The 15633-nt window shown below is 44.3% G+C and overlaps 1 long non-coding RNA gene across 5 annotated transcripts in view; it reads right to left on the bottom strand.

Annotated features, from left to right (window-relative positions):
* Positions 1-15633, bottom strand: part of LOC118357215 — a 76020-nt gene that overhangs the window by 43411 nt on the left and 16976 nt on the right. For 4 of the 5 annotated variants that reach the window (XR_004820224.1, XR_004820222.1, XR_004820223.1 and 1 more), the window contains exon 2: positions 5179-5447. This is a non-coding gene — a long non-coding RNA (uncharacterized LOC118357215). Of the gene's footprint in view, positions 1-5178; positions 5448-8754; positions 8900-9083; positions 9500-15633 lie in introns of those variants that run through there. The other variant, XR_004820226.1, reaches the window with a different exon arrangement.

A 15633-nucleotide genomic window follows, 5' to 3' on the forward strand; every position in this document is an offset into this window, starting at 1 on the left:
GCACCAGAAACAGAAACATAAATAGCAGGCGGTGTAATAAAAGCAGGTGGCTGGCTCTGACCTGGGGGAACGTGGTTTGAGGAATGACTTACGTGGCCCAGGAACTGTGGAGTCGAAATCAGCACGAAAGTGGAATGTGTGTGTACTTCTGTGTGTCACCTTGGGAGCAGCAAGTACCTGAGGCACCCTCTGTCTCTCATACACACGCACGCACGCACGCACATGCACACACCGCATTTGCAGTGTCCACAGAGCTTTCCCCAGAGTGGGCAGCCAATAAGTGTTTGTTGAGTAATGGTTTAATTCATTTAATGAGGGATTAAATGACTGGCTGGATCAGTTGGTGGGACAGATGCACCTGCTTTGGAGAACGAGGTCTAAGACTAGACAAGGGGGATTGGCAGAAATTTCACTGGAAGTGTTTAGGGAGGTGATGGTTGAAAACCTTTGACCTGGCGATGGGTATTAAACGGGGCACGTTCTGCATGGAGCACTGGGTGTTATATGCAAACAATGAATCATGGAACACTACATCAAAAACTAATGATGTAATGTGTGGTGATTAATATAACATAATAATAAAAAAAAAAAGAAAAGAAAACCTTTGAAAGGTCAGTGCAGGTGGTAAATTCACTTCAAGGAAGGAATCGGAATGCCCAGGAACAGCATCCCGGCCCTCTTTATCTGTGAATGATTGATCACGACAGGAATTAAAGACTAGGTTATTTTAGAAAATAAAAGGAAAACATCCTGTGCACTTAGTATTAAATGCTCTTGCTTACCCAGAGAGAGAGAGAGAGAGAGAAAGAGAGAGATCCATCTCACTTACTACATATAGATACAACCCATGTACTATATATACACTGTGTATATTTATCATATCCTATACACACACCACACCCCATATACTTCATATACACATAGGGTATATGTTAATTTATATAATAATAGGGCACACACGGCTATTTCCAGTATCCTGACTTAAAGTGACTTAAAATCCTGATACTGCATTCAATATCTCAATTCATAATCACTTAGATTCTGGAAAAAGTTCCCGGTAATATGAAGAAAAACACTGAAAATCCCAGTGTCTGATAGTTCCTTCATGTCAGTTTAAACTTAATTGTCTACAGTAAGTCCAATTAGTGGCAAATCAGATTTCCCCTTCATTTCATCTGATGAAGTAAGCTTTGGCAAGAGCATCTGCCAGCTCAGACCAGGCTGAAAAGGGAGAGAAGATCGAGGCTCGGCGCAGTGGGCAAAGAGCGAGGGACCCGGGGTGGAGCCCAGCACTGCGGGCAGCTGGGGTTTCCAGCACTTTCCCTCCGTGCTGGGCTTCCTTCCCCTGCTTCCTGCACTCTGGCATGCCCAGCCATCCTCCTGTTGCCTGGTGTTCTTCTCAGAGACTCTATGTCTTCACTGAAGAATAAACTGTCTTGCATAGAGTGTATGGCTTTTCTAACAGATTTATACAAGAATCAAATCCATCAGGGACAATCCTAGAAAAAAAATAACTTGCAATCCACTTTTAAAGTAGATTTTTGAGCTCTTAGTTCTGTCTGTCTCTGCCTTGCTCTGTCTCTCTGTGTGTCTTTCTCAAACACACACACACGCGCGCGCACATGCACACACACTCCTTCTGACCCAGCCCCCCAAGAGCACAGTACTTCTCAGGGAAACTGACAGGAGTCCTTTCGGCCTCCGGGATCCTACAGCCCCTGGCTGGGGTGCCAGGATGCATGACGACAGGCAGAGGCATGTCCTCTGGGGTGCACAGGGCAACAAAAGCCACGGGCGTGTGGGACCGGGGCCCAGCTTGCAGCAGAGCTGGCTCCACGTGAAGCACACCCTGCCAAAGCCTCCTCTTTGCATCTCAAGGTCACAATAATAGATTATGAAAGAGTGGAAAAGCACTGCACAGAAAATGGGCCATGGGGACTTTCCTCTGGGTAAGGAAGCCGAGAACAACGCAACGAACAAGGCAGCAGACCATCTGAGCTCTTGTGAGGCAAGACAAGTGGACTGTGGGATCCCTCCATGCCTGCAACATTTCCCCTCCATGGGCTTTGAAAAAACCCAATACCAAGACAACATGGAAGATGGGACAACTGGAAAATTATTTCCAGGGTGTTTTTATGTAGAAGAAATTCCATCACAAACATTAGTGGGTTTCACAAGAACCAAATACTTCCCTATTATGTTTCATGGTAGTGACTTTTTTTAATCCCTTGCAAATTAAGGTGGGACCAATGTTCTCATAAAATAAACATTTCCCTGTCTTTAAAAACCACTGATAAATAGTCCAGGTTAATGAAGCTTTGCCTCTCCTAAAAAATATGGGAGGGCTGTAATTCTGGAGTAGCAAACAGAGCTAACTCCTCAAACGCCCTGATAGAACAGAAGACCCAACTGTTCAAGTTATGACTCCCTGAGTGATGACATTTGTTTCCAAGGGCCTGAAACAAAGGTACTCAAAGAAAACATTTTATGTAAGATGCTATAGTAACTATACTTCAAGTCTTGACTTAAAAAATAAAAAGCTCGACAACAAAAATAAAATTCCTCTATAAAAGGAACTTTTTTTTTTTAAGTAAGCTCTCTGCCCAACGTGGGGCTTGAACTCACGACCCCGAGATCAAGACCAACTGAGCCAGCCAGGCGCCATAAAAGGAACACTTTTAATCCAAGCCATACTTGCCATTTAAAAATACTTTGTGGTCTCAACTTTTTCTGAGACGAAAGCAAGTGGTTTAGGGTAAAATCAGACCCCTGGTAATTCTTAAGGGGATGCCGGGCCCTTGGATTTTACTTCCAACACAATTTATTCCTGGACGGTTTAACAAAGAGGTCACCATATTACAGGATCATATCCTAGGGACAGAATGTCCAGGGGCAATGGCCAGTAGAGCTGGAGATTCCAGAAGCTTTTCTAGTCGCCTTTAAATTGGTAGCAGCTGCTCTGCCTTCTGCCCACCCCAAGTGCTTCTCCTCACCCTGTCCTCCTGGCATTGCCTAGTGGCTGTCAGCACTGGAAACCAGTCTTACCAGTTCCTGAGCTGCAAACCACCTTCTTCAAGTGTCTGGACCGTAGTCCCCTCTCCTAGGAGCTGGCCTGCAGGGAATTGGCAAGGATCTGTGCCGTAGGGCAACTCTGCAGGCCTGGACAGAGGTAGACCCCATGGTCTGGAGAAGCCACTGAATGGCCAGGGCTCCACTGAGACCCACAGTCACATCACATAGGCCCTTCGCTGGGAGAACCAAGCCCTTCCCAGAACAGCTCACAAGCTTCAGGCCTTAAATCTCAGCAGGAGCTATTCAGCTCTAGTTTTTCCTCCCAGTTATTTATCTTCCCTCTGTGGCTTCAGGCAGATCACCCTGCGGTGCTACCATTCCCCCCTCTTTGGGAAACAGAGGAGATTACTACTGACTTCCCGATGAATCATCATCGTCGATGTTCCCAGCCAGCCACAGAGGCCCACGAAGCCAGTATGATGCCTCCCTCCGCTGCACGCCTTGGGATCAGCTGAGTTGTAAGGATGTGGTGATACCAGGACCAGGATTTCCTGGTGTGCCAACCCCAGGCTGGTGCTGCTGCCTTACTAGGGTGCAGGGGTGTGGGAGGGTTGCGGAGGAGGGGGGTACAAAACACAGCTGTCCGTGAGTCCAGCATTCCTGGCCCTGCCTGGACTCTTCACAAAAGAGGCAAGAAGAGAGAGAGTCAACCGCATCCCAGAACAGTTTCTGCCGGATAAAATCAAGAATGCTCCGTTCCTTCATTTTAAGTACATGCTTTCTTGATCACAAAATAATCAAAATATATAGAAAAGTATAGAAATAATACAGCTGAGCCCCCAGGTACCCACCGTTAATTTGCTTTCACGTTTTGCCATATTTGCTTCAGACTTTTTTCTTAAAAAAAAAAAAGTGTAATCACTCAACCTAGCACAAGGCAGCTCCCTTAAGGGATTTTCAGGGCCGTGAGTACTGGAGCAAATTCAACATGAAACGAAGCCCATCTCATTCCCGCAGGACAGCTCAGTTAATGAGTATTGTTTATTTTTCCTGGTCCCTGGGCTGTGAGCAGCTAGTCATCTCGTCCGGGCTCAGCTCTTGTGACTGACGCTGTGACAGGAGTTCCCAGCTGGGTCTCACGTCCTCCCTACCACTCTGCAAATGGAGCCACTTCCCAGTCCCTGAGCAGGCAGCCCCCTGGTTTCCGCCCCTTCCGAGTCCCACCCAGTCCTCCATGCCCCCCTGTCCCAGGCTGCCCACAGGCACCAATCTGCCTTCAGTTCTACATCCTAAGCGTTTCTATGAATATGGGCTTTGTGGACTGTTTATTCATGAGACATTAATCCCAAGGGGAATCCAAGCAGCGTAGATGCCATCATCCTTATTTGCCTTGGATTGTCTGCTGTCGACCTGCACTGCAGCCTGGGTGTTGAGAACCTGCCTGAATGAGGCCTGAGACTGGTGGGCAGAGCCAACAGTCATCCATGGCCATCAGAGGAGGAGGGAGGCCTGGTAGCATGCTACCTCTGATTCCCAACCTCAGCCCAACATCTGGACGCCACACACAGCCTGGTCCCCAGAGGCTGGCCTGGGAGGGTGCCCTTGGATCGGCACAGCGTTGGAGCCACAGTGCTCCTTCAGCTACTTTTCTGAATCACCAGGGCACTGATTTTCCCAAATTCTGGTGTCAAAACATCCCAGGGTTCTTTGTGGAGCCCATGCAGCCAAACAAACCTGTGTTGTGGAAAACCCAGGGGGACCAAGGAGCCCAAGGCCTAACCAACTAGGATGAGTTTTGCAATTCCAAGGAGGCGGGTAGAGGGGTGGCCGGGTTTCAGGAGGGGCAGACCCTGTGCCATCAGCCACGCCCCTTCCCTTCCTAGCAATTGGTTCCTTCTCAAGCTTGAGAAACCCAAGCCTTGCATCTGTGCTTACTGAGCGGTCTTTAGTAGCCACCCCTCAGAGGGGACAGGGCTGTGCATGGCTGGTGACACTGTCCCCTTGACTTTCTGGAGGAGGAAATTAATTCTGAGGTTGTAAAACAATGATAGGAACTGAAACTGGCCCATTTCTGCCTCTGTCTCACACCCTGCTTATTTATAAGCATACACACACACACACACACACACACACACACATGTCTGCGTGCGCCATGGCATCACTCACCCCGTAGAGGAGGGTTGGACAAAGCCTTGCTCATCCTCTGCCAACAACATTTGTTTGGCATACATGGTGCTCATCTGCAGTTTGGCTGGCTGGTGGGCGGGGTTATGTGTGAGAAAACCCGCTTCTAATCAAATCCAGTGCTCATCATCTTAAGAATTGGCAGGCATGCATAACAGGAATCTCCCTTACTGGGCCGTGGGGCAATGCTCCATTTTGTCTTCCTTGGACAGCCGGCAAGTTGGAGTCTCTCACAGGTGAGGGAGTGGTATCTGGAAGCATAGGAATTTGCGGTAGTGGATTAGGCTGCAGGCAGACCCTCCACATCCCCAGCAGAGAAGCCAGAAGGTCTGGGAGGAGGCTTAGCATTCTCAGTGAGCACTCTTCCAGAAACCCGCAGGCTTCCCCACAGCAGCAGGGTGGCTGTGGGGAGAACTGCAGCCCTCTGCTTTGGAGACATACCATGTTCTCTGCCTACCCAGCCTGAGAAACAAAAGGGAAGGGGCTGGGGGAAAGCAGGCGAACAGCTCTTATCAGACTTCCAGAGAAACAGACACCTGTCAGAGAGGCCCAGACAAGAACACTCAAAAGGGTAGGAGGGAGGGAAGGAGAGAGGGAAGGAAAAAAAGAAACTGACTCATTAAGCTATCCAAGAAGGATCATAATAGAACTCCTTTTGTTTAACAGTGATGAGAATTCTAGATTGCATGAGACTTTTCCCATCAAGCCCTAATTATCCTCAAATCAAATCCTTTACCTCCCAATTTCCAGTTCTTAAGGACTTTTCTTTCTTTCTTTCTTTCTTCCTTTCTTTTTCTTTCTTTCTTTCTTTCTTTCTTTCTTTCTTTCTTTCTTTCTTTCTTTCTTTCTTTCTTTCTTTCTTTCTTTCTTTCTTTCTTTCTTCTTTCTTTCTTTCTTTCTTTCTTTCTTTCTTTCTTTCTTTCTTTCTTTCTTTCTTTCCTTTCTTTCATCTTTCCTTCTTTCTTTCTGTCTTTTCTTTCTTTCTTTTTCTTTCTTTCTGCTCAGATATCAGTAACCTTAGTCACTAAACCATATCTGCGGGCGATTGCTCAGGAGCCAGCTCTGTCCAGGCTGGGCACCTGGCTATCAACAACTGAGGGTTACAATCTGTTTCTCTCAGTCTCTTTCTTTTTGAAGGAGAAAGACACCTGGTGTGTGACTGTCATCAAGGTCCCAACCCATGCTTCAAGGAACTCTAGGGGTCTGGGAGCAGCTGTAAGGGGTCCTTGAAGTCATATTCCCACCAAATATTGTCTAAGGCAATACATCATCCAATATGATAGCCACTAGCCACACGTGGCTACTGAGCACTTGACATGTGGCCATTGTGATATGCTCAAAGTGTAAAGTATAAAATGGTTTTCCAAGACTTCATCTAAAAAAAGACTAGGGGTGCCTGAGTGGCTCAGTCGTTAAGCGCCTGCCTTCGGCTCAGGTCATGATCCCAGGGTCCTGGGATCGAGCCCCACATCAGGCTCCCTACTTGGTAGGAAGCCTGCTTCTCCCTCTCCCACTCCCCCTGCTTGTGTTCCTGCTCTCCCTCTCTCTCCCTCTCTCTCTCTGTGTGTGTGTCAAATAAATAAATAAAATCTTTAACAAAATAAATAAACAAATAAATAAATAAAGACTAAAAACTATCTCAATACTTTTTTAGTATTGATTTCATGTGAACTGATAATATTCTGGTTCTGTTGGGTAAAATGTGATATATTATTAAAATTATTCTCAACCATTCTTTTTTTATTGTTGTAAGATACACATAACATAAAATTTACCCTCTTAACCCTTTTGAAGTGCAGGTCAGTAGCATTAAGTTCAGTCACACTGTTGTGCAAACACCACCACCATCCATCTCCAGAATTTTTTCAACATCCCAAGCTGAAACTCTGTACCCATTCAACATGAACTCCCCATTCTTCCCACCCCCACAGCCTCTGGCAACCACCCTTCCACTTTCTGTCTCTATGAACTTGCCTACTCTAGGGACCTCACATAAGTGCAATCATACAGTATTTGTCCTTTTGTGACTGGCTTGTTTCACTAAGCATAATGTTCTCAAGGTTCATCCATGTCGTAACGTGTGTTAGAAGTTCCTTCCTCTCTAAGGCTGAATCATATTCCACTGTATGTATAAACCATGTTTTGTTTGTCCATTCATCTCTCATTGGACACTTGGGTTGCTTCCAATTTTTGACTATTGTGAATAATGTCACTATGAACATGGATATACAAATAACTCTTCAAGATCCTGCCTTCGATTCCCACAAGTTTTCTACTAGACAGCTTTAGTCTAGAATGAATAAGTCTTAACTACTATCACACAGGAACATTTTGACAATGAAAGGAACCCTGACATTTAAATGTGGAAAACCTAGTTCCAATTAAAGATCTCTAGGTTTTTTTTCCCCAGCAATAACACTTTATGCTTTTTCTCTCTGTTCTAAGAACTAGAGATTTTATGGCAAAGAAGCTATCAGGAGTTACTCCCCCAGGGTGAGGGAGGCCCCTACATATGACCTGGAAGACCCAAAAATTCAGGGGACCCTTTAAAATATCCATAGAATGGGCTGGTTCCTGTAGACCTGGCGGCGGGGGGGGGGGGGGGGGGCGGTTCTTGGCTCCAGAGCTTGCTGATGTTTTGAACCTAGAGGAGGAGGCATCCAGGTCTGAAAAGTCTGCTGGTAATATTTTGCACCATCTGAGGGAATAATGCCTACAGCTGGGGATAGCAAATGTGGTCTCCATGGAACCTCAACACTACTGATACCTTCCAATGACAAAGGCACGAATCTTGTTCCAAGGGAGGGATGGGATGCCATCAGAATCTAGTCCCTGGGTCTTAGAGGAATGAATGTATTCTTTGATTCCCTACTCATCCCACCCACAAGGGCGCCACTGACAGGTCCCTGGGAAAATGGATTATATCTAGTAGAAGACAGTCATCTCTTCCCACCACTGAACGGTAATAAGGAAAGGGTGGGCTCCAAAACACTACTTTTTTATAAATTCTCCTATTTTCCCTGAGGAGACAGCATGGCCAGCCCAGAGGTCCCTTCCCTTTATCTCCCCCCACATATCACAAAAGCATAGCCAACCCAGCAGGGAGGGGTGTTCCCACAAATGCTGTGGCCAATGACTCAATTTAGAAGGAGAAAAAGAAGAAGAAATTGTGTGGAACAAGCAAGAACGATGGGGAGGCCTGTTATTTCTTCTTTCTCACTAAGACGAATTAAGCTTAAAGCATGTCAGCCTTGGACCGTAGCTGTTAATATGGTTTTAAAGGAAAATGATGGGAGCATATTAATGGCAGTTGACAAAATGAAAACCAGGCAAGAGTGAGGAATCAAATTAAAACAGTAGGACCTGGTCACCTATTATGAAAAGATAATGTAAACAATAATATTAGGTAGAATTATTTGGATGTACTGGAGGAAAATGCCATATAAATCTAAAGTTTTATGGTTTATATATAATATGAGGCTTACATAAATTTTCTTTGGTATCTAGACTGATACATACAGGGAGATTTGGTATCTTGGTAGTAAGAGCAATACATACCTTGATAACTCCTTTTATACCCAGTTTGAAGCCCCAATATCTCTGCAATACGGTCATCTAATCTCTCTTATGTTCATGTCCTTGTCTGAGGAATTCACCAGAGATATAATTTCCCCTCTGTGATTCTGGGGGTTGCTGTAAGGATCTAATGAAATAATAGATGGGGAATACTCTAAAACGTCAAAGAGTACCATAAAAAGGATTACTCTAAAAGTAAATTCAGTTCCTTACACTAGACTTCTTATCAGGGGACTGACAAAACATTGACTTTCACAGAAAGAAGAAAACCTATACTGACCATGTAAGACATGAAATACAGGATTTCTCACCCAATCCACCAATGTACATCATCTTTTTAGGAAGGTTATAGGGACATCGCGGTGTCCTAGGCATCGTAAATTTCGTATTTAGGGTAGAAAACTTTTCCTTTGCAGCCAGTTGGATGAGGGTGGGAGAGAGTTAACCAAAGAGAACCGAAAATAATGCTGTGACCTCTGCTATTATATGCACAGTTTCCTGCAAGTAGCAGCCAAGTTCCTGGAGAAGAAAAAAGTGTGTGCGTGCGTTTATGTGTGTGCGTGCATGTGTGTGTTTAGCTTCACAATCATAAAACTCTTAGGTACTGTGTGCCTTCATCCTTCCCTCCTTCCAAAAAAGGACAAAGCATCAACATCAGCGGTGCGGGTCTAAGAAATCTTCCGGCTCCTGTCTCGGGTTCTGCCCAAGTTGTTGTAGCTGAGGGCTGGAGAATCCATCCCCACCCCCCGCCCCCCCCCACCCCCCAACCCACAGCAGCCTGGCCTGAAGCAGGTGAGGCACCGACACAGGTGGCTTGTTTGTCAGGGTCAGGATGGCACATCTCTCGCCTGGGGCTCTGGGTAAATGTTTAGATTTCATTTTTCGGTCGCATGGCGTTGGACTCCGCAGCGTCCAAGGCAGGCCCTTGCACCGCTCCCCTCCTACAGTCTTTGTCTCCTCTCCTGGCCTGGTGGGAAGTCAAGAGGTGAGAGGGGAGGAGAGAAGGGAAGGGAGGGACGGGCCAGGGCGGGGAGGTTTTGCAGCGCCTCCAACTCTCCCCAAGAACCACTTTTCAGGCCCATCAAATTCCTTCCCCTCCACTCTCCCGTGGGCTTGCCCTGCCCGAGCACTGGGAAGCGGGCTTGTTTACACAGCTCATTATGCGCTCTTTGCAGTTGCTATAGCAACCACCAGGGGTCAGTTTATAGAAGGAGAGGAAGTTCACTTTTGGGGAGTTAGCTTTCCAGCTCCTGTGCAAAGCACAGCTGAAAACAAAAGACCCAGACACCCATGGAGGAAACACATTGAAAAGTTTCCTATGAGCAGAAGCATCATTCAGAGCGTAAAAGTTTGCTCGCGGATGCTTCCTGCTGAAAGAGCTGTTCTAGAATAGCTGATAGGAGAGTGAAGGGTTCATTGCATCTCCAGATTTTCCTCTCCCACTTTCCTCTCAAACCTTCACCTTGCCTTAATAGCCTGTAGGCAGTTAGTAGGACAGCAAGGGCGGCTACCAGGGTTCACTTCAAGTGATAAGTTTCATTAATATAATGTATTGACTGGGACTCAGAAAGATCTTTAGAAACTCTTATTACTCCCCTCTTTCTCATGGGGAGGGAGGCAGCACGCCACTGGAACTGAATACCTACCTCAAGGTCCAAGCCAAACAAAATGGAGCCCTCCACCTATAGGGAGGGGGCTGGGAAAACTCCCGGGATCCCTTTCGCGCTCCCACCTGACCGGTTTAAACTGACTGAGCAAATAAAAAATACAGGATGCTCAATTAAATTTGATTTTCAAATAAACAAAGAAAGGATTTTTGTGTAAGTCTATTCCACACAATGTTTGGGACATACCCAGAGCAAAGCTAACTTAACCCAAACCCTTTCCTAACGCTCCTCCTCACTACCGCTACCTCCAACAAAAGTGTAACAGATGAATTTTCTCAAAAGCAAAATCAAGTGCCATGTTACCATTTAGGATGATCTGACCCTTGGATTATTTGGTTACCCATTGAAGGAAGGAAGGAAGGAAGGAGGGAGGGAGGGAGGGAGGGAGGGAGGGAGGGAGGGAAGGAAGGAAGGAAGGAGGGCGGGAGGGAAGGAAGGAAGGAAGGAAGGAAGGAGGGGGGGAGGGAAGGAAGGAAGGAAGGAAAGAAGGAAGGAAGGAAGGAAAGAAGGAAGGAAGGAAGGAAGGAAGGAAGGAAGGAAGGAAGGGAGGGAGGGAGGGAGGGAGGAAGGGAGGACTACTTACATATATGCAAATAGTAAACCAGAGGCAAATCAACCTCCCAACAGGTAAACGAGTTTACCATCTTCCCTCAGGCCACATATCACCAGCATAAATGACCTGATGGCTAAGTAGAAAAGATTTCAGTACTGGGTATCTACTTGCACTTTTTTACTAATAGTCAAAGTCAGCTTTCTGAAGAATAATGATTTTTATTTCCTTGACAGGAAAAAAACATTTTTAAGGTGCTTTCTTTTTTTCAGGAATAAATAACATTTGTTTCTGAGTATAATATTGGGAGTTTGAGTGGTGAAAAGCCCAGCAGAGCTGGTATACTGTCGCCCTCTGTTTGGCTTTTTGTTGTTTTGGTGCCCGTACATACATGTCCATGGGGACAAAATGACATTTGCATTTATCAAACTCACACTCTTCCAGCATGGCTTTTGCTGAGGAGGTTGTGTGGCTTCATCATGGAGGGGAAGGCTGGCTCCATTAAAGTCGTGCTGAGTTTTACAGAACTTCTAGAAAACCTAGGCCACTAGTCATAGTGCTATAACCTGTGGTACCCTTTACATCTGTTTTGACCCTAAATTCACAAACCTAAAATTTAAGGCAAATAAATCATGAAATATAAGCTTGCGTGAAAACAAAGCAAATCGGAGCAATAATATGTTCCATAAAGCCCTAGCCAAACTCAGACTACAAGGTTTCCCACAGCTCTAATCCGAAACACGTAATTAAAGGAAAACTGTCAAGATAAACATCATGTACAATAAAAATGTTCTCACCTGTTGCTAACTCTAAAACTCTCAATACAGTTTTCACCAAGGGGGAAAAAAGTTATTTTAGAAGCCAATGCTTCAAGTCTGGAGCTTTGAGTTCTAATCTTGTCTCTTCTACTTCTGAATATGACCCTGTGAAAGTCTGTGGGCCCGTCTTTGACTCAGTTTCCCCATAGGCAAAATGCTGATACTGGATCATTATTATTAAGTGCTCCTTTCCTAACTGAAGGGGTATTGTGAGAATATCTATAAATCACTCTGAGCTATTCAGACAAAAGGCAGGAAGTTATGAAATGTGATTATTTGCACTATTCATTTTTAAACAAGGAACTTGATTTAGGAGTTGGAATCAATTGAGCTTAGTTTTGTTTGAAGCACTGTGAAAAGACTTATTTTTTGAAATCCTATTTTCATTGATTTAAAAAAAAACAATAGTTCTTTACTTTTTTTTTCTTAATCATTGTTAATAAATCCTACATTTGCAGCCCAAGCTGCGAGACAGTGTCTCTTTAACACCATTCAACAGCTGTTAAATGGGATAATCACCTGTTTATCCTCAGGTCATTAATTCAAATGCTAATTACACTCTAGAACCTGGCTTATTCTCCCACTCAGGCCAGACTGGGCACTCAGCACTCTGAAAGGATGCTATAGTAATCAAGGACCTCCATCGATTTACCTCCAGAGGCACAGATGAAACAACTATACAGACGCACGCATGCACACACATGCACATGCACGCGCACATGCACACGCACAGGAGTATGAGGAAAACAGTGAAACATTAAAATTAACCAAAGTAGGGGAGCCTGGGTGACTCAGTCGGTTAAGCATCTGCCTTTGGCTCAGGTCATGATCTCAGGGTCCTCGGACAAAGTGGGGCTCCCTGCTCAGGGGGAATCTGTTTCTCCCTCTCCCCCTGCCCCTCCCCCTGCTCGTCTTCTCTCTCGCTCTCTCTCTCTCAGATAAATAAATAAAACCTTTAACAAGTTTAAAAAAATTTAAAAAATAAACTAAACAACTGTGAAATACAGTATTACACAATTACTAAAATGTTGCTTATGAATATGGTCAAATAACATGTTAAAAAATGCCTACTTATTTATGTCAGGTGAAGAGCAGTAGGCAATGCTATTATATAACTACAAATACAGGGGGAGATTTTGCATAGAAAAAGACAAAGAATATGTGATAGTCTTGGAACTAAAATCGATCGCTATTTAGACAACTAAGAACAAGGACATTCTAGAGCTAAAGATATGTAAGTTCCTATTTTCACCTGAGCTTCCACTCTGCAGGAAAAAGACAAAATACCAGTTAAAAAGTCAATACACAAGGTATATTTATAGAGTGATGTCCTAAGAAAATTTACAAAGTTATGGGGTAGAGGGACCAGAAGTTCTGCTTCCATCTGGGTTGTGGGGGAGGAGACAGCAGAGACAGCGAGAGGCCCCAGTGAAAATGCCAGGACCGGAGTGGAGTGAGCACAGTCAAGGAACAGGTGGCAGATCAGAGGGTGAGGAGGCAAAGGGCAGTGCGGTTAGAAGGTGAGTTTGCAGAGATAGGCAGGAGCTAGGTCCTGCTGAGCAGAAAGTGCATGAGTGGAAGTTGAGAAAGAGCAGTTAGCAGTTACTATGGGGGCCAAGGACGAGAAGTTGTGACATGGACTAGGGTGGCAACCACGGAGATAGCTTGGGTCAGGAAATATTTTGCAGGTAGACCTGCCATGTATTGCTGATAAACCAGGTTGGGAATGGGGGTACAGAGATGCTGAATAAAAAGAGAAGAATTTCATATGAATCTGAGATTTTTGGCCTTCACAACTGAATCAATTTTAGGACTACTTACTGAGCTGAGAAAAGTGATGGAGGAACAGGCTTGTGGTGGAAAACTGAGAGTTGCGTTTTGGTCATTATGCGGTTGAAATGCCTCTTATCTCTCCCAGTGATGATGTCAGGTGGGTAGTCAGCTCTCGGGTGGAGTCAGGGCAGGGAGAGCCATTGAATGTTGATGGTATTTAAAGCAATGGGTCAAGATGGAGTGACATAGAGAGACCATGTAAAAAGCGAAGACATGCCAAAAAAAAAAAAAAAAAAAGACATGCCAAGACTGAGAACTAGAGTTTGGGCTCAAGACAAAGAGCCAGAAAAGAGATGACCAGTGAGGGGAAGGAAAGCTAAGGGAGTATGGTGTGCCAAAGCCAAGAGAAAAGAAAATTGTTTTAAGGAAGAGGGAATTATCAAACAGTTGACAAAACCAAAAGATAACTGACAGAATGAGAGAAGATATTTGCAAATGACACATCAGATAAAGGGCTAGTATCCAAAATCTATAAAGAACTTATCAAATTCAATACCCAAAGAACAAATAATCCAATCAAGAAATGGGCAGAAGCCATGAACTGACATTTCTCCAAAGAAGACATAGAGATGGCCAACAGACACATGAAAAAATGCTCAACATCACTCGGCCTCAGGGAAATACAAATCAAAACCACAATGAGATACCACCTCACACCAGTCAGAATGGCTAAAATTAACAAGTCAGGAAACAACAGATGTTGGCAAGGATGCGGAGAAAGGGGAGCCCGCCTACACTGTTGGTGGGAAGGTAAGCTGTGGCAGCCACTCTGGAAAACTGCATGGAGGTTCCTCAAAAAGTTGAGAATCCTATAACCCAGCAATTGCACTACCGAATATTTACCTCAAAGATACAAAGGTAGTGATCAGAAAGGGCACATGCACCCCAATGTTTATAGCAGCAATGTCCACAATAGCCAAACTATGGAAAGAGCCGAGATATCCATCAACAGATGAATGGATAAAGATGTGGTATATATATATATTATATATATAATATATATATACACAATGGAATACTATACACACACACACACACACACACACACACACACTGGAATACTACTCAGCCATCAGAAAAAAATGAAATCTTACCATTTACAACGATGTGGATGGAACTAGAAGGTATTATGCTAAGCGAAATAAGTCAATCTGAGAAAGACAATTATCCTATGATCTCACTTATATGTGGAATTTAAGAAACAAAACAGAGGATCATAAGGGAAGGGAGGGAAAAATAAAACAAGATGAAATCAGAGAGGGAGACAAACCATAAGAGACTCAATCATAGGAAACAAACTGAACTGAGGGTTGCTGGAGGCGAGGGGGTGAGGGTAACTGGGTGATGTTAATGAGCACTGGGTATTATATAAGACTGATGAATCACTGAACTCTACCTCTGAAACTAATAATACACTATATGTTAATTAATTGAATTTAAATTTAAAAAATTTTTAAAAAGAAAGAAACAGGAAATTATCAACTATATCCAATGTTGCTGATAGTTTGGAATTAGTAGAGAGAAGCCAGCTCTATTTTGGCAACTAGGTGACCCTTACAAGATCAAGTGCAGTGCAGGGGTGAGAATGGGGTGAGGCAGTGCATACCCTGGGACCACAGGCCACACGTGAATTTTCTAGGAAGAGGGCAGAGCAATGCGGCAGAGCCCAAGTGGTGCTGCTGAGTCAAAAAAGGCCCTTTGGGGAGCTGGTTTTAGAGCTTGATACCTTCAGGTTGCAAAGTCCATTCCAGTCACTGTATTGAAATTTCAAGATAGTTATTTTATAACTACTTTGGGGTTAAGTAACATTATGGGTCTATATGTTATTAATTAAAGTGAAACTGAAGTGATAAAATTTTTTGAATATTCTAATTTACTCTTAAATTAAAAAAAAACTACTTAAATTATTTTTAAGTCCTGTGTATCTCCATATGTGAGAGAGAGTATGAAAATGGTTTTGAGCAAATGGATGGAACTTAGAACTAGAAAAAAG

The sequence above is a fragment of the Zalophus californianus genome, chromosome 7 (genome assembly GCF_009762305.2).
Source record: "Zalophus californianus isolate mZalCal1 chromosome 7, mZalCal1.pri.v2, whole genome shotgun sequence".
NCBI classification, from domain to species: domain Eukaryota; kingdom Metazoa; phylum Chordata; class Mammalia; order Carnivora; family Otariidae; genus Zalophus; species Zalophus californianus.